This window comes from Emydura macquarii, unplaced genomic scaffold (genome assembly GCF_026122565.2).
Source record: "Emydura macquarii macquarii isolate MOO-44397 ecotype Brisbane River unplaced genomic scaffold, CSIRO-AGI_Emac_v2 contig_3128, whole genome shotgun sequence".
NCBI lineage: Eukaryota > Metazoa > Chordata > Testudines > Chelidae > Emydura > Emydura macquarii.
In genome coordinates this window covers 1,036,999-1,055,630 of record NW_027133265.1, presented here as the reverse complement: position 1 = coordinate 1,055,630, position 18,632 = coordinate 1,036,999, and the positions used below count along the sequence as shown (strand labels likewise).

Sequence of the window (18,632 nt, the reverse complement as noted above, 5' to 3'; positions counted from 1 at the left end):
TGACATTCATAAGAAAAAAGAATCATCTGACTGGATACCTCTGTGACTCTAAAAGCATCCCAGTGCCAGAGAGCAAGGGGCTCATTGGTAGCAGGTAATGAGTTTGGTGACCAGCTCAGTGTATCCCAATTCACTAATATCAAAAACTGTATCTAAAAGGTGCCATGTAATGTGTCGTTGGAAGACTACTAATTCACTGATCACTGATATTCTTGCATGATATATCTACATGGTGTGTATTAAAATTTATGGATATATGCTGGAATTATGACTAAAGTGTGTTTATGTCAGGGGGAGTTGGCAAACAGGTCTTCATAGACAAAGTAATGTGTATTTGCTTCTCTGACCATCCTGGTTGTCTGGCAGAAACAATGAAGGTCCATTTACATTTTAGGTAAACAAAACTATCAAGCTAACAAGTGGGGAGGTGACAGCTTCCAGCAGGGAAGAGAAATTTTGTCTGGGCTATAAAGACAGGGAGGAGGGGCAGCTGAACTCAAGGGATAAGCGATTTAACTGATTGATATTATACGTATTATTGTACTATAAAAGTTTATTAAATTAGGTCTTTTATGAATGCCTATGTGACACTAGTGATTAATTGATTGTAAAATGTATGTATTAATACCACATAAGGAACTGTGGATACTCATTGATACTAGGTTTTACAGTCTATGTCCAAATAAAGGCATAAACCAGTCTGTCCCAGACTGTAGGGAATGTCACAGCTATTTAACTATCTCCTATGTAAATTAAGCGGGTTGGAACCAAAACAATAGAAGGCCTATTTACATACAGAGGGACAGGAAGCCGACAGGAAGGGAAAAATAGCATGAGGTCATCCTGCCTCTTGAAACAAGGACATTGAACTTAGGAAGATATAAATAAGGACGCAAGCCATCTTTGGCGTCCATCACTAGACAAACACAAGGGAACAGAACTCTTGCAAGCTGAAAGAGATGGGTCCTTCAACCAAGCAGGGGTGGGGGAGGTTGACGTTTCTGGAAACTGAATATAGATGAGGAACCTGCTTAAGCAAAGATCTTTCAGCTAGGAAGACCAGGCAAACCAGCCCCTTGTGCTGTTTGGAAGGTCCTGACTGAGAGAAAGTCAGCCACGGCTGGATAGAAGGATTGGTAAGAAATCTACCTTGAGCAAAGACTGTAGCTGAAGTCTTACAAAGAGTTACAAGTAAAACAAAACAAAAAAGATGGTTTCTAGTGGCCATCTTCATTCCTTAATACTATATTGGGTTTTTTTTTTACTATAAACCAACTCAGTGCTCTGTCTCAGGCAAAGTGGGTATATATGCCAGTTGCGTTAATAAGCTATAATGTACTTTTGTCTCTTTAAAGGAACAACAAACTTTCTTATTTCTCTGGGTTGTCCAGGTGAGGGCTAGACACTTCAGGGCACACAGTTTTGAGGAAATTCAGGGCTGGCAAAGTGTTAGAGTCACTTTGCTGATTGTATCCCAGGCTGGTGGAAGCCAGAGTGGGGCTGTGGAGCTGTACACAGGTAGCTGGGGTCAGAGCTGGTGAACCAGGTCTGTCTAGCACACGGAAACTCAAGGTGTGACCTACATGCTTGAAGCATCTCCAGGTCCTGTCGGGACTTATCTCCCTCCTCCAGAAGCATGGTTTGGCATGCAATGAACGCTGGTGTGCAGGATGGAGCAGGTCTTGTCAATCGCTCCCTGGCACCATGCAGGGAGGTCAGAGACTTTGTATCATTGACTCTAGTTCCAGCCCCATGGACTCTAGTTCCAGTACCATTGAGGCTGGTACTGATGAGGACAACACTGGCTGCTTCCATGCCAGCGGCATATCTGGCAGGAGCGAACCTCCTCTGCCTTTCTGTCCTGATCTCTCCCTTGGTCCAGGACTTTGCCAGAGATGAATCCTTTATAGCCCCATTAGCTGGCCGGGCCACTGAACTCATGGGTCTGTCCATGCCTCACCTGGATGCTTCCCTTCCACACTCAGTGGAAAAGTGGCCGGTGCTGGACTCAGCACAGAGGACCTCCTCGACACCGGGAACTTTGGTACCGCTATGGTCAGCGCCACCAATATTGCTGTGGCAGCAGTCACCACCTTCCAGCCCAGCACCGTCACTTGCTTTGGTATTGATGCTGACTTTGGGATCAACACCTCCCCCAGCACTGGACGTGATAGAAGAGTTCTCAGTGCCAGCAGTACCGTTTCCACCGTCGGTGCCAGCCCCCATGTCACTCGGTGCCACAGACAAGTCAGACTGGCTGTTCACCCCTCAAGGCTGGCTCCACCACCATCCCCTGTAGCCCGAGACCCTTTGGTGTCCGAGTTGGGATCTTCCTCTTCCTGCTCCCCATTGCCTGGGTGAGTACTGTTCATGCAGTGTTATGGGTACGAGGATAGTTGCTCATCTCTTGATCAGGACAGAAATCACTGGCCTGATGCCTACTGGCCACCAATGCCCTATCCATACCAATTGCCTCCATGGATTCCGTGGGATGCTCTTTGGTCACAGAGGTCCTGCTCCTCGTCCCACTCCAGGCTGAGATTGTTATCCAGGTCTGTGGCAGTGACTACTGATCTACTTCAGATCCAGGTACCGGTGAGGCTTTCCCTCGAGGAGCCTCCGGAGTGGTCCTGCCTGGGTCAGTCAGCCCTGGAGCAGAATCCCATTCAAGTGCACTTACCTGCCTCCTCCTCTTTCCTGACTGATTCTGTGGTGACAGGCTCTTTCTCCACTTTGGTAGCGGAGGATTTCAAAGCGCACCAGGACCTGTTGTGTGACATGACTGCCTCCCTGGGTATTCAAGCAGAGTTCCTGCAGGAGAACACCTACAAATTAGTGGATATCCTGTAGCTGTCTGCCCCTGGGAGAGTTGCCCTCCCTCTTAACAATGCACTAGGGTCCTCTGGAGCATGCTGGCTTCAATACCACTGGCAGCTAAGCACATGAAAAAGGCCTACTTCATGTCTCTGCAGGGATTTAAGGGTTTTTATTTCCCCTAACCCTAAACTCCTTGGCGGTAACACTGGTGAATGATAGAGCCTGGCAGGGCAAGTTTAAGTCCGCTCTCAAGGAGAAGGACTCTTAGCACATGGAACTCATGGGCAGGAAGTTTTTCACCTTCTCTTCCTTGCAGATATGAATCACTAATCAGCAAGCATTGCTGTCCAAGTACTACTTTGTCACCTGAACAGCTATGTCCAAATTCACAGACCAGCTGCCCAAGGCCTTGAAGGAGGAATTTCAGGCATTTGTCACCAAAGGCTGCTTGGTGGCTAAGATGGCTTTACAGTCTGTAGTGGATGTCACGGATACTTCAGCCAGAATGATGGCCTCTGTGGTGACGTGAAGAGGTCTTCTTGGCTGCAGAATTTGGGTATTGTCAATGGCCTGCTGGCCACTGGGGCATCTGCTGCAGAAAGCCGGAATAGTCAGCTGGGAAGATGCTGTGTGAGCTGTGCATGTTGAGCAAATAGGAAGAGGAATTTCAAAAATTCCTGGGCCTTTAAATGGGGGAAGGTGCATACTTGTGTACCTTCAGGGCAGCAGAGTTCAAACTGCTAACTAGAGTGGTCAGGATGGGCATTGTGGGACATCCCTGGAGGCCAATTAGGGTGACATAACCAAGTGCAGTGTCTACACTGATGCTGTGTCACTCTAACTACATTGCAAAAAGTAATGTAGTTACATTGTCTCTCATCGAGGTGGTTTTATGTTGGCGTAGCAGGGGAGTCATAATGGCAGGAGGAGTATTTCAGTGTGTACACCTCCAGTGTTTTGTCAATGAAAGCTGAATTTTGTCAACAAAGCTCTATAGTGTAGCAAGGCCTAATTGTATTTGTGTTTACCTATATCTTGTTAATGTTTAACAGTGTGATCTAATTAACTTGTAGATGCTAAAATTCAGTTCTTGTCTGTAATGTTTCATTATATTTTGTTGATTCAGAGATCAAAAAGGGATATTGACATTTAAAAGAAATGTGTTGTGTAATAATATCATTGTCTTTATTTCTCTTTGAAGTTTGTAGTAAACTTCCTATGAACCATTTGAATGGTTAGTTACCTTATGCAAATCAATGCAACTAGTTATTGGTATATGCCCAGGAAATAGAGATTGAATTCAGAACAACAATGTATATTACCTATTCTTCATGCAAGGAATGCCTGCTGTGATCACTTGCTGCCAAGAAGTTTATCAGCTGAACTTCAACTATAAAGGAAGCTTCGGGCCTGATCCTTTCTATCTCAGATCTGCTTAAACTGGTCAGGGGAAGTTCAAATCACAAGACTGATGTCTCCAGGTGTATGCTGGATTATCCCTGCAAATTCTCATGGAAGAATTTGAACACATGGACTGCCTATTGAACTATAATTTATTGAACTGATTCTAGAAGGACTTTTACAAATCAACAGCCTCTCTGTAACAGGATGCTGGGGGGTGACCCCCTGGCCAACCCACTGTCACGCTAGCCTAAATAGCTGCGGGGCAGCAGAACTGGTTAGCTGGGCTGTTGCCCCATTGCCTGAGGGAAGGCAGCTGCCAGTGTACGCAGGCTGAGCAGTTGTCCAGGCTTGATTAGGCAAGGTACAGCAGCTGCCTAGCTGACTCAGGAGGGTTTATATGCCAGCCCAGAAGGAAAGAGGAGGGAGCAGAGATGGGAAGGGACTGTGGTGGTTCTGCCTTTCTCCCTGAACCACTCCAGAGACTGCTGTCTGAAGCAAGGCACCGTAAGGTGGTGGGGAATTCATGTGCATCTTGTAAATAAAAGCACTGGTGACTGCAAGCCAGAAGGTCTTTGAGTCCTTTGTTCACCAGAGGGGAACTGAAACAGAGGGGCTATGGCTGAGGAATCCCTTAAACTCACCATCTCTCATCTGATGGTGACCTAAGAACTTTACCCATATCTGTATGTATAATGATCTTTAACCACTGTAACTTTTTTCTTTTAATAAATATTATATTCATTTAATAAGAATTGGCTGTAAGTGTGTATCTGGGTCAGATCTGAAATGTTTATTGACCTGGTAGATAATCTGTCTGATCTCTTGGGATTGGGAGAACTTTATGGTGAATAAGATTTTAAGAAAACCTCATTGTATAGACAAGGATGTTTGAGTGAGAGCCAAAGGCTAGATTGCTTAAAGGGAACTGTGTTTTAGCTTCTAGGTAACCAGTAAGTTATTGGGTTACTGGCTTGATGAAATCTAATGATAGAATAAACCACACGTTGTGGGAATTGTCTGCTCTATTCTTTGTAGTTTGCCCTGATTGAGCATTCTCAGTATAGCCCCTCAAGCAACACAGTCACACCCGTATTTTTTCCTAAGCTGCATTTGTCTCTGGAGACACAATATCTCCATACATTAGATGTCAGGTGATGTCTAGCCTTCTGTATGGAGGAGACTAAACCATTTTGTGCTTCGCCTTGCCAGTTGGTGTCATATGCAGATTGCATGAAGGGTCATATAGTCTGTGAAGAGACCATCTCTAAATGGATAATATCCAATATCAAAACTGCTTATGAGATCGCTTCAGCTATGCCCCTCTCAGTGGATGTGAGCTCATTTGGTGAGAGTGCAAGTAATGTCAATAGCATTCTTCAGTGACATTTCCATGTTGGAAATTTGCAGGACTGCTTCATGGTTGTCCATTCATACATTTATGAACCACTATACCATTACTGCATCTTCCAGGGCAGCTCCAAGCTTTGAAAGGGGAGTCCTGCAATCCTTGTAGAGGCAGAGCCCCGCCTCCTAAGGGGAGTACTGCTTGTGGGTCACCTAAGTGGAATATACAGCCGCATCTACTTGAGGAAGAAGAAATGGTTACTTACAGTAACTGTAGTTCTGCGATGTGGTGCAGACATGTATTCTATGACCCACAGTCTGTCCCCACTGCATCGGAGTCTCCTCTCATGGGTGTTCCATACGAAGGAATTGAGGGGTTTGGGGGCAGCATTGCCTCATATAGCCAAAGGAGGGACTATAGCCACAAGGCATGAGTGCCACCCCACCGCCCCATGAGTACTGCTAGGCAAAATTCTCCAGCTCTGGCAAAATGGGTGCGCATATGCCTAAGTAGAATACATGTTGGCATCACATCTCAAAGAGCCACATTTACAGTAAATAACCATTTCTTTTTGGCTGTGTCCCTGTCTATACTTTAATTGTGGCTGGAATTTTCAAGACAACCTAAAGAGAATTAGGGGCCCAGCTCAACTCCTGTGGGATTTGGGCACCTAACTCCCTCAAGGCTCCGCCTGTAACTCTTTTTAGTCTGAAACCCTGCTACTTTTTTGGAATTATTGCTGTGTCCTCAATGTGTCCCTCCTCCCCATTCAGTTGTAATTTCTGTCCAATCCTCTACTTGTTGCAGAAACACCTTTGTCAATAACACAGAATTATCTCTGCATCCAGTACAGGCACACACGGCCTGATCCAAAGCCTGAATCAACAGGAATCTTAATTTACTGCAGTGGGTTTTGGATCAAGCTATAAAGCTTGTGCACATGACAGGCCCATAGAAATCCTTTGCTCTGGTTCACTCACCTGGCACTTGCATTTTCTCTTTTAGTAGCTTTTATCTCTTTATAAGCCCCTTGGCCCTTATTAGAAAAGCCTGGTCCTGTATGGTACCTGATTTGCTTTTTGAAAAGATATGAAAACTTGAACCTGTTTTTTAAAACATTGCATTTCACATATGCTTTATGATTTTGCTTTACATGTCCATAGTCTTACGTTTTAATACAGTGTATACGCATTGATCTCGTAGTCTTGGATTGGAACTTCACAAGGAGGCCCCCACACGGACACATCACCAGGGACTAGTAAGCATGTGGCAAAAGGATGACATTTTTACAAGCTTTATATACCAAGGAATGTAAAATCCAAGAGATGAAGAAATCCACTTCCCTTTCTCTATTTCTTTGAATATCTTAGCTATGCAAACCAATATGGTGCTGGCTAGTAACTTGGTGTTACTTAAATTTATTTCTCCAACAAAATAAGTTGAGTGAACTTAATGCAACTTAATGAAACAAAATATGTGAAAATGAACAAAATGAAATAATTAGATGTTACAATCTTATCCCTCTATTGAAACCTTAGTTTGCTACCTCATCAGCTCATGTTCTGATTAGCTATGTATTTCATGTTAACAGGGCAGAGTTCAATATCATTACACCCTATGGGGAAATCAAACAATAATAGTTGTAATCTGTTCCCTGTATTACTGATTAGCCAGTACAGAATAACATCGCTGAGTTACGCTAGGAGGTAACAAAAGATCTACTATTACAGAAAGCAGCCTTTTATAGTAATGAAAAAATAACTCCTATCTTTTGCATCAGATGCACTGTTCCCTAAGCGAGTATGGTCATTTCTTCCTTTTGTTTCAAGGAAAGTGGAAATGTGTCACTGTGTGATGTGGTATGCACTGTGCATGTAATACTGTAGAAAAGTACATGCCTTTCTCCAGCTCAAGATTTCATGCACAATAAACAGCTAGCATGAGCGACCAATATCTCCATTTTAACATTGCTTATTGTAAAGCGTGTCAAAGTTGCAAAGTGCAATGTGAGTGCTAATTATTATTATGATGAATTGTTAATAAAAGCAGTAACACTAGTAAGCCAACAGCAGGGAGCATTTATGCTTTTGTGTGTGTGTGTGTGTGTGTGTGTGTGTGTGTGTAAATCTAAGGCTAAAAAAAAGTTTTAAGGGCTCCAATTTGAGATGACAACCAGTGCCCAGACACGGACTTAGCCTAATAGATTTCTCCACTTACAATACAATGTTATCTGGTAAATGTTTCTCCATCTTGAGAGTGTGATAGGGAAAAGAGTACTTAGCCATAAAACTTTAAATTAAAGGATGATTCTTCCTCTTTCTCAAAGAAGAAAACAGACAAAAATTTGAAGGTCATTGGTTTCAGTGGAGCATAAAGCTAATTCACACCAGCTGAGAATCTGGCCCAAAGTTTTCACATACTGGAGCATGCTGAAGTGTAGGGAGTTTTGCTACTGTTTTCCAGGAGAACAGTAACAGCCCCTTGATGATTTCTGCCTGCAGTGGACGCAGGGACTGCAATGAAATTGGGATTCAGAGAAGAGCAGCTTAAATCAGAGGTAGCCAGCCCACCCTCCTAAAAAGGAGACTGCAATGAGTGGCTTTTGAGATTTGTCTTGGGGCAGCGGAGGCCTCAAATGTATCAGGAGTAGCACTGTCACTCTTGTCATTTCCACTCTAATGTGGTAAACCTCACAATAAATAATACGCGTGAGGCTTTTATTCTTAAAATACCTTTTTCAGTTAGAAAAGGATTAGGTTGGCACGTCATTGAAAGCTACTGGCAGCTTATCTGCAATGGGAACCAGCCCGTTCCAGAGCTGAAGTCAAATGTGCTCTTGAAGTAGGTGAATGAAAATTTTGAGCCAGAACAAATGGTTGAATGGAAGGATCAACATCATGTGGATTGTTGACTCAGCCTGTAACCTGAGAGAGAGCCCAAAAATCAAACATTGGCCTTTAAATAGATCTAGTGAGTTGATTAAAACTTTTTGAAGTAGATTATCTGCATATTTAAAATCCTTACCTTGAGTAGTATGAGCCCTAGCTTGCAAACAGTTATGCTCCTGCATAGAAGCTTCCAGATCACACATTATGCTTATGCCGGAATAAAGCTTTCAGCCAAGGATCTCATAGTGCTTTACAAAAGTATTAGCATTTTCATTTCACAGCGGTGGAAATGAGTCACAGAGAGGTTAAGTGACTTTCCCAAGATCACAATGAGTCAGTGCCAGAGCTGGGACTAGATCCCAGATCTCCTTATTGTTACTCACCTCCAGACACTGATGTGTCCCAGTTTAATCAAAGGATTGCTGGAGAGGGTTTTATCCTGTATTTTAGCAGTGCTACGAGAGCTGTTGAGTGTAATTTTACTGAACACTTGCTTTTAAACGTGAAGCAACAATGATCTAAGGCCAATGTTTAAAACAGCAACAACAAACCCCTAGTGATTTCTCAGGCCTCAGTCTTTGGGTGCCCGACTTGAGACACCTTATACGGGCCTGACTTTCAGAAGATGTTGATCACACAACCTTGGAAATCATGCCAACTTTAAGGTATATCAAGTTGGGCACCCAAAATAATAATAGACAAGAAACTGGAAATGATGCTGTATTCATTTCCATATTATGTTTGCACAGTCTCTGTTTTCATGAATCAACATTTTTCATGTCAGTAAATTAGAGCACTAGAGGGATATAACTGCAGCTCATTGTAGGATAAAGGTAAAACTGAAAGGAGGATGCTCCTTGGTAATGAGGTGTAGAGTTGAAAGATATGCTGCATGTTGGCCTTGGAGAATAAGTGCTGCTGACACCCGGTGCTTGCACTTATAATACTTAACAGCATTGTTTATCATTGACCAGCTATGTGAAGCGTGGCAGGCTGTAATTGAATATAAGTCCAAGCATACTGTGTAATATGCAGCTTTAGAAAGAAGCCTTTGGGAATTGGGTTGGAAATGGTCCTTGTAGGCCTCCCCCCGTAAGCTGGTGTAGGAGAGGAAAACAGGAAGTTTTATTCATCTTGCGCTCTGTTTTCCAAGTTACAGTCTCCAGCTGTTTTCTGAAGAAATGACCTCTGTTAGAGAATTGTTAAGTCACAGTCTTTCTTTAAAGTAGCCCTTTGTTGAAACCTGTGTTGTCCTCTTTTTAATTCCTGAGTAGTCTTCCTCACTCTTTTCTTCTTTTCCCAAAACAAACATCTGATACTTAGCTTCCTTCCAGTTTGAAAGAAAGCTGAAAAAAGCAAAGAAAAGAGAGCGAGATTGGGGGAGAAGTAAGTTTGTTTATATCCAAGGAACATGAATATGTAATGGCAGACCTGGGGATTCTGCCAGATGTGACAAATAAAAACTCACTATTGCAACATCTGTTGGCCAGCAGCAAAACTGGAGCAGATGTGTGAGGACTTTTTTCGATTGGTCTAAAATTAACATTTCACAGACAATGGGATATAACATTCCTAGATGAATATAGACTGCAGCATTTATCCTTATTGCATGGGACCACACGTTCCTCACTTGCATAAAAATACTTAAAACCACAGGATTTTCACATGCAGAAACTGGGCCGTGTTCTGTATTTGCTTCCTTTGCTCTGGGGCAGGCAAAGGCTGGGGCCAGAAACTGCTGGAAATTCTGGAGATTTACTACAAACCTTGTTCCCAACCTGTGGAGCAATTGGCTCCTGACCAGCAATTGCAGTCTTTGACACCCCTGATGGAAATAGTTAATGTAGCAGTTTTCTCCCCTCTACCTATTTGTATTCTATTTTCTCATGGATACATGTGAAATATTTGTGTTTTTACAAATATCTAGGAGCATCTAAAGGAGGAGTAAAGGAGCAACTTACATAGCTACCTTCCCCTTTTGCACATTTTCCCCATGATTTTGTTCTCTACCGAGCTACAGAAGGTGAAGAAGAGAAGGGGAGATCATCCTTATCCAGATACTTTATCTTTACCAAGATACTTTCAACAAGTCTGTCTCCTATTTCCATCTCAACCTCAGTCCAAGTGTATACATTTTTTAATATATACAATACACTAATATTTAATCATCCAGTGTTAGGACCAAATTATAAATCCCCTTGTATGTGCTTTGGAGCAAGAGCTTGAAATCTGGCAGGGTTGGCAGCTTTAGAGTCGTAGATGTGCCTGAGACATCATGAAAAGCCACCCAAATTTGGCCAAGTAATAAGCCTCTGGAAAAAATGCAGTTTGCTCATGCTCAGGAGAGAATTGTAAAGCTTAACAGCTAAAAATCTCGGAAGATTCCATCATCCCCTCTCAGCTCCTAGTGCTGATCAGTAGAACCTGTGTGGATACAAAATTTGTGTCCGCATCCAATCTGCAAAAATGATCCGTGGATATAAAGTGGATGTCTCCAGATTCGCAGGGCTTTAAATATAAAATTTGGATCCTCATCCATCCGCAATCTGTAAAAATGGTCTGCAGATATCTGCATCCGCATCTAGGGATGTGAATATTTGTGAATATAAAGTAGATATCCGCAGATTTGTGGGGCTCTACTGATCAGACTGCATATGCGCCATCCTCAAGAGCAACTGAGCATGTTCCCTGCAGCCCAGGGCTACAGGAATGAACCCAGACTTTCCTTGTAATTGTTGGATGGCTTGGTGGGGCTGGGCATGAGGAACTGATAGGACAGCCTGTCTCTCCTGTATTCTCAGTGACCCACTGCTAGAACCAGGGCAGCCTGGAGGAAGAAGCCATCTGGCTCAAACGCAGAGGGGACAAAAACTGGACCAAAGGGGAAAAAAAAGTAGATTGCAACCAGGAATCTGGTGTGAATGGTATTGTTGTAGAGAGGAGAGACACTACAACTGGGAGTTTAGGTGTGTGTGATGGGGTATAAAAATCCCACACTGGGATAGAAGGGGTTAAAGAATAGTTCTGGGCCCAGTGGCCCTGCCCCACCCCACCACACCTGTGACAGCTGGAGGAGGATTTTAGAAGACAGCTAGGCTGCTGGGGATGGTGCTGGATGAGCAGATAGGATAGGGAGATGGACCTATTCTGAGAGCTCCTCAGTTAGACACAGTGGGAGTTCTTGCTGCAGGGAGTGGGGGTCTGCAAGTGGCAGCTACCCCAGGCCCTGGAGAAGGGACTAGATTGTTCTTAAGGTTTAAGGAACTCTTTGCTGTATCTCTTCTTGGATTGTTTGTGAGATTGTAACCAGAACCTGGACTGGGAAAATATGTGGTAGGAATTAGCTCAGGAATGCAGCCTTGGAACACTCCTGGGCTCTTGATATTGCTACCACCTGTAGGGCCCCGTAGGGAGGGAGGACCAGGATGCCCCTACCAGCCAGTCACAAGAATGGCATACAAAAACACACCAGCTTTTAAGATTTAACTCAGAACCAGAGTTGAGGCAGCGGTTCTAAGATGATAGCTGAGACGATTGAAGAGAGTTGTGTATAGGGTGACCAGATAGCAAGTGTGAAAAATTGGGACAGAGAGTGGGGGGTAATAGGCACCTATGTAAGAAAAAGCCCCGAATATCAGGACTGTCCCTATAAAATTGGGTAACCCTATTTGTGTATGCATTATGATACACATTTTAAAGACATGATCACATACTTTTTTTTTACAGCATCCCTGCCTCATTCAGTGCAAAGGATGGACTTGCTATAGGAAGGAATCAGAGTTGCTTAGTAAAGGAGGCTGTCATCTTAGAACCTCTGCCTCATTTGCTGTGGAGTTGAAAGGTGTAATGAATGAGGCTGGAAGAAGAGACGGGATGGCCTGGTTGTATGGTGAATGCAACTGAATGCTACTCTGGAGATAGGATTCTATCCCCGCCTCTGCCACAGAGTTCTGATGTGATGCTGGGCAAAGTCACTTAAACCAAACTTTTCACAAATACTTACGTCTTATGTGTTCCTTGTTTTCTGGATGCCCAGCTAGAGCCCCTTGGGACTGATTTGCAGAAATGTTGAGCACTCACAGCTGCAACTGAAGCCAATGAGAGCTGTGCTTTGAACTTATAGGGTGCTATATAATGCTAAGCTCTCTGAAAATCAGGTTGTCTCAAATTGGGCACCCAAAATTAGTGAAAAATTTTTCCCTTCATATCTCTGAGCCTCAGCTTCTCATCTGTAAAGATGGGATAAAACTATCTCCTCTCCTTACAGGGATGTTATAAAGATAAGTTAATGTTTGTGAAGCACTCAGATAGAAAAACACATAAGGAAATTAAGTTATTCTTTCTTCAGAGCAAGGTTTGAATAACATGCAGTAAATAAGATATGGGGACACACACTGAAAATCTAGGAGAAAACAAAATATTGAATGGAATGAGCACCATCCACTGAAGGAGGCCAAGGTCCTGTGAAAAAAAATAGTATGGGATCATGTAATTAATTAAAGACTATACCATAGTGCATATGCATAAGAGGGCTGAATTAATGTTGAACAGACGTCCTTAATTCTGGCACTTTCTAACTTTTGAGTGCATGAGTTTGCAATGTTAATGTTCCTTTAACATTGTTTTTGTGTGTAATTATATGTTAGATTTAAACTCATAAATAGCTAATTCTGTCTCCCATATTCACTCTCACTTGAATTATTGCAAAAGTCAACTCTTCAGTTACGAGGTCTTTCAAATAAAAATAAATTAGTCCCAAATACAAAGCAGTAGTAGAAGCAAAAGGGAGAGGAAGGGGAGGTTTAAATGTATTCACCCACCATCATTCTCCTTTGGACCAAATAGATCCTCGGCAACTGTGAATAGGAAATTACAGTGGGTTTTGTTCCATATGCCTTATTCAAGAAAGTTTCCTATTGGTTCCAATGGGAGTTTTTCCAGCATAGTCTGTGAAACTGGACTTAGTGTTTATAAATCAGCATTTCTATTTTCTTTATTTATATAATTTCAGGAAAAAACTGAGCGATTAGTGCCTATAGTTTGTTTGAGAAAATCTTAAGGATAAGATCCAAGTATTATGAAGTGATTCATCAAGGCAGAACAGTGTCTCACTTTTTCTTTATTGGTTAGATTCCAATCTGTTCAATAACATTATAGCAAGAGGGACCACCCGAATCCTGCCCAATATCTGTCTTTCAGTGTTGAAGTATACAATCTAAAGAAAAATCAGGCTTTCTCAAGAATATTATCATTGACTTCAATGTGAATTATAATTTACAGGATTGGATGCATTAATAGTAACAATAAAACCAAAATGATTTCCCCCAAAATAATTAATGCTGCTAAAAGAGCAATGAATACGACTATAAAGCAATCAATGATAATATGTGATTAGAAAAGCACATTAAAGTACCCTTAAATATATATTAGGAAATTTGTATGTTATAAAGAATGACACATGAAATCACTTAAATTCTGCAGCTGTTTTATTATCCAGCTGGTAGTATCCTTAACAGATACCTTCGCTAACCTTTACTTGCATATGCCAACAAGAGTTGGCCAAGACGGAAGCAAGTCAATTCTGCATAGCAGCTTCTCCTTTAATTGTAGGAAACATTCAACCAGTGAGCCAATGATGCATGTGCAAATGTGAATTACTCCTCCAAGGACTGTAGTAGTATTCTTTAGCAAAAGCTCCACTTCAGCACTTTTCATACGATGTGTCTCATGTCTAGAAAAAATATAGAAATGGAGAATGAAACCAAAAGAAGAGTGAACCTGACAATAACTAGTCTGGCATAATATTATTTTTATTATGTATTTTGGTAGTGCTGACAGGCCAGGGCCCTATTGTACTAGGCCTTGCACAAACATAACAAAAAGACAGTCTCTGTTCATAAGAATTTGATTAGTTTGAAGCTTTAACTTTGAATGAATAAAAGCATAAAAAAATAAAATAAATCTCTACTGAGCATGTGTAAACTTCAGTTTTTCAAAGGTTTATATCTTGGATCAGTTTGGGAAAATATTCACAGGAACAACAAAAGGCACATCTCTGACACAAAGGCCACCCCACTCTCACTCCTGGGCCAAATTTCAAGTCCCTGTTCCAAAGCATGGGGGCACTATCTCTGTTCAATGAAAAGGGTGTATGAATTTTTTCACATGGGTAAATCAATGCATTTTTCCCTTGTCTCAGTCTTGGAAATAGCTGAAATGTTTTGGCTGAAATTCCCAAATAAATTCAGCCTGAGGCACACCCAGTGTCAATAATTGTAGTCCATATGGGCAAAGTTATAAGTAACTGATACCAGGGTCCCATAATGGAACTTGTCAGGCAACCTTAATGATAGGCAGCACTACCTTATAATAAACCAAATAAAAATTAAATCTTTTTATTTATCATTGTTTATATTACAGTAGTGCTTAGAAGCCCCAGCTGAGTCAATGTTTCATGGTGCGAGACGCTGTACAAACATGTAGTATGAAAGGATCCCTGCTTTGGAGAGCACAAATGGTCAGAGAAAGTCGTAGTATCCCCTGTTACAAATGGGACACTGAGTTATAGAGAGATTAAGTGACTTGCCCAAGGTCACACATGAAATTGGTGATGGGAAACTGAATCCTGATCTCCAAAATCCCAGTCCAGTGCCTTAACCACAAGACCATCCTATCTAGTGCTTTGTAAATTTTTTTTAAAAAAGTCAAGATGGAAAGTGGGTTTCGTTGGAGTCCAGCTAACATGCAAAATAATACTAACTTTCTTGCAAATATTCTACAAAACCTAAACATTAGAATGCCTGGGAATGAACATCTTAAGGGTCCATTCAATTACCCACTGCCATCTAATCCTTCATTATTCACTATTACCCCACCCAATTTACATTGCCTACCCAAACATAGCAAAACATAGACAGAAAGGTCAAAATAATACATTTCTAAGAGAATAAGAAATGTACTTTTTATAATCTCCTCTTGTGCCCTTTTTATGTATTTGAGCTTCAGGGCATGTTGTAAGAGTCACCTGTTTTCCACAGCATTTTCAGTGAGTGGGGGTGGTTGATTGGGGTTAAGGTAGTAGAGATGTTTTTAAGGAGAGTCTGTCAAATTTCTTCACCATGTCGTAAATCTGATTATTGTGTTTCTTCTGATGTATATTTTTATTTAGAAAACTCCAGCTGTAAGCAATATATAAATCGAAATAAGCTGAATGAGTCAGGACTACGTGAACCCCAGTATTTTCACTACTAAAGACTTCCACACTGTGGGTAAGCTATGTGATATTTTGTGTGTATTAGAGCATATCTAAAAAGTAACATTAAAAAAACTGAGAAGGAGGGGGACGGGGACAAAAAAAACCTATGTGAAGTAGCCACCATTCTTTACACAATGTCAGTCCAGTCACCGAATTCATTATCAAAGAAATGGCTTTTGTCAGCAACAAGTGCAAGGTAGCTTCATAATAAAGGAGAGAGAACGGACTCAGCAGGCTGATAATTGTGATTCTCCTGAGGCTGCCATTTCTGCTGCCTCTTTGTCCTCTGCTTTAGTGGGACTGAATGCTGTCCGGGTATAGCTCCAAGGCGTACACTGTGCAAGGAAGGATCCTGGCGCAGAAGATTACAAGCATTAAAGGAGAACCCAAAATTTTATCACTAGGTGTTTAATTATATACATGGGTATTAAAGTTATATTATTGCACTTCAAATGCATTAGCTGATAAACACCAGTAGAATTTCCAATTTTCCAGTGACTATGAATTCCTGTTATTGTCTGAACTTTGCATTTTTGGCAGCGCACATTGCTGATTACAATCTGTGATTTAAGTCCCTTTGATTTAAATCAAACAAGAAACCTTAATTTAAATAATCAATTTTGATCTTGTTTTGCATTTGTACATTTTGGCTATTTTTCTAAAGAAAGGTTGATTCTTTCTGGTTGGTAACCATTAAAACATTGGATCATGGACTCATAGAATCATAGGCTTAGAAGGGACCTCAAAGGTCATCTAGTCTAACTCCCTTGTCAGGATGAAGGATTTGTTGTATCTAAACCATCCAAGACAGATGACTATCCAGCCTCCTTTTGAAAACCTCCAGTGAAGGAGCTTCTACCACTTCCCTAGACAGTCTGTTCCATTGTCCTACCGTTCTTACAGTTAGGAAGTTTTTCCTAAGATTTAATCTAAATCTACTATGTTGTAGTTTGAGCCCATTGCCTCTTCTCTCTTGCCACAGAGGGCAGGACAATAACTTTTCTCCTTTTTTTTTTTATGATAGCCTTTCAATATTTGAAGGTTGCTATCATGTCATCCCTTAATCTCTTCTGCAAACAAAACATACCCAGTTCCTTCAGATTTTGCTGAGATATCTGAAACAGGCTCAGCAGGTGGGTTGCTTAATCATCTAAACCATGTACACCCATGCAACTCATCCTCCTACCTTCCATCCCAGCCTAGCGGCACAATCATGGGATTGGGAGCCGGGAATTACCAAATTCTAATCCCAGCTCCCTCTGACACTTGGATGAGTCACTTGGCATCTGTGCAATGATGTTGATTTGCAATTACATGTAGTCTTTAAATGAAATATGGTGCTTCTTTTCACTAACCAGGAAGATACATTATATAAATATACATTTACATAAGCAGTTATGTAGTTTAATTTACATTTATATTTATTCAAATTCTTAATTTTCATATTTTGTATTATGTTAGATAATGCTGAATGCTGAATTTCTAAATTACCTGAGGAGGACCGATTTTTTTTTTTTTTTTTTTTTTTTACTTGTGATTTGGTCGCCATGCCCTTTAAGATTTTAGAATTAGTAGATCTCATCCCCTCATTCCTAATTTTTATTGATGGTTGGAAGAGGAAAACAAACTTTCCTGCTTTTATTTAACTCCCAATAGGTGTTTTAAGTCTGAGTGAATGGGTCCTTGAACTGAACTAGTCAAAAAAACTGAAATGAAGAAAAATATTCCCTCTACACCTGCAGAAGATGCTACTGTGGTCAACAGCTAGTTTAGCACTTCAACAAATGCTGATTCCAGGTGCCTAGCTGGTGACTTCCACCTGTTCAATTATTTGACTTTCTTTAAAACTTGGTAGTAAACATGTCCTGCTTGATACTATTTAAAAAATAATAATGTCATGTTTTTAAGTGTTTATAGTAAACACCTTAATATAGTTTGTCAGAACTTCAAATTTAATTTTTAATAGGTTACGCACAAAACTGTATTCAAATAAAAAGAATCTGATTTAAAGAAAAACATCTGATTATTTTTTTAAATTTAAAAAATGATTGATTTTTTGGTCTACCCTGATTTTTAGCCAGAGATGACTACTCCAAGGAGTTTAGGACGCTGAAGGAGTGCAGTTTTCAGACTGTCCATAAATATATTTGATAAAGGAAAATAGAAAGTTACTTGGATATTTTGTACACAGGTGGTAGAAATAACTGAACTTATTGTATCAGAAGCATTGGGAAACATTAGCTTCTTAACAGAAAACTTAATCCTACAAGGTGCTGAATGCCCCCTGCGAGCTCCTAAGTGGTCTTGATTCCTAATGCAGCTGACGAAGTGGGTTGCAGCCCACGAAAACTTATGCCTGCAGAAATTTGTTAGTCTTTAAGTTGCTACAGGAGTCTTGTTGTTTTTGATTCCTAATGAGTGCTCAACGTCTCCTAGGATCAGGTCTCTGACAGCAGTGCTCGCGCATCACATGCAAAACCAAGTATTCAGCAAGAAAATTAGTATAGGCCCACTCAGGAAAATCTTCAGAGCTGTTTTATAGTAGCTGTGATTTCAAAACATTTTGTTGGCTTTAGAATCAGTTCATTATTTGAATGGCCTCAAGTAAAGATTGTACCTGCAAGTGGATCTCAATCCCAGCTTCCCCAACGTTTAGCTGTGTTTGGATTTGGTGTCTGGCTCAGCACATTATAGAAAGCTGATCACATTCAAAATCTGGATTGGATCCAGATCCAAACTTCCCTCACACTTGAGGTATTCTGATCTGGGCATATTACTAATTGAGTGTTTAAAGTTCAGTAAGTGTAAACAATGCTTGTGACAGCAGAGGGCAGCAAGAGACAAAAGACAATTTAACAAATAAGGTCAAATTCCATTTTCTGACTTCTTTTGCTCACAGAAACATTTGAATGTAGTAGTTAAA

General features: G+C 41.1%; 1 long non-coding RNA gene across 2 annotated transcripts in view; it reads left to right on the top strand.

The window, feature by feature from the left end:
• LOC137142037 (uncharacterized) overlaps positions 1-17,700 on the top strand; it is a 106,437-nt gene extending 88,737 nt beyond the window's left edge. The window contains exons 1-3 of one of the 2 annotated variants that reach the window (XR_010916834.1): positions 12,246-12,343; positions 15,623-15,722; positions 17,366-17,700. This is a non-coding gene — a long non-coding RNA (uncharacterized lncRNA). Of the gene's footprint in view, positions 1-12,245; positions 12,344-15,622; positions 15,723-17,365 lie in introns of those variants that run through there. The other variant, XR_010916833.1, reaches the window with a different exon arrangement.
• The last annotated feature ends 932 nt before the right edge of the window (positions 17,701-18,632 follow it).